Genomic DNA, 936 nt, shown 5'->3' with positions numbered 1-936 from the left:
GGTGAGGCGGGAGCCGTCCCCAGGAACCGGACCGTGACCAGGCAGATGAGGCTGAGCAGCACTGCCAGCACGGGGATGCCGATCCGCTTGAAGGAGGACGGTGCCGTGGAGGGTTTGTGTCTTGCACTGGGACCTGTGACACAGAGGAGCGTGGCCCTGCACCGCCCGGCCCCGCCTGGCAGCGCCCACACCCCCGCTCCCCTGGGCATTACCTCTGCCGTTCAGCTGCTCGGAGGCTGAATCCTGCAAACCAGAGGGGAAAACCCGTTACCGAGCTGAAACTTAGCTGAAAAGCAGTGTGCAGGTGGGAGGCTCTGCAGCAGCGTGGCTAGCTGGAGGTGCCCCCCGGCGATTCCCATGCTGAGTGCGCAGGTAACGTGAGCCGCTGCCCCGGGAAGGGCAGCTTGGAGAATGCAGAGGGTCAGCTAAGCCTGGGCAAGCACAGAGGCTGCTGTCCCTTTGGCTCGCTCGAAGCCCACCAGGATGATTAGCAGGGAAACTGCCCCAATCTACAGCAGGGGTGGCTTTTGAGCTGCTGGGGATGGAGGTAGCAGCAGGAGGCTGGCATGTCCTGCTGGGCTCTGCTGTCACCCGGAGTCATCGGCTATGTCATTCCCATGGACATCACCTGTGTGATTCTGGGAACTGGCTGGTGGTGTTGCAGAGTTACAGCTTTTAGTGCACCAGAGGCTAGAGAAGTCATAGGCATTGTGAAGGAGGCACTTTCTGAGGTGCTGAGAAACCCCGACTGAAACTGGAGTGCCTGCAGGGCGGTGTCATCCAGACATGTCACGACAGAGGTTATGTTCTTTGGCTGGCCCAGCGCAAGGTCCGAGGCCGAGGGGCACAGCCCGAGTCCTCCCCAGCAGGCTGCTGGAGCTGCAGGATGCACCAGGGGAGCCCAGGGGAGCGAGGGCTGTCGGGGAGGGGAGCAGG

General features: G+C 62.4%; 1 pseudogene; it reads right to left on the bottom strand.

Moving 5' to 3' along the window:
* The window catches only part of LOC103782091, a 7316-nt pseudogene that overhangs the window by 3009 nt on the left and 3371 nt on the right, over nt 1–936 (bottom strand).

This window comes from Merops nubicus, unplaced genomic scaffold (genome assembly GCF_000691845.1).
Source record: "Merops nubicus isolate BGI_N331 unplaced genomic scaffold, ASM69184v1 scaffold7321, whole genome shotgun sequence".
NCBI lineage: Eukaryota > Metazoa > Chordata > Aves > Coraciiformes > Meropidae > Merops > Merops nubicus.
Note: the sequence above shows the minus strand (reverse complement) of the source record. Positions and strands in the feature narration are given on the sequence as shown.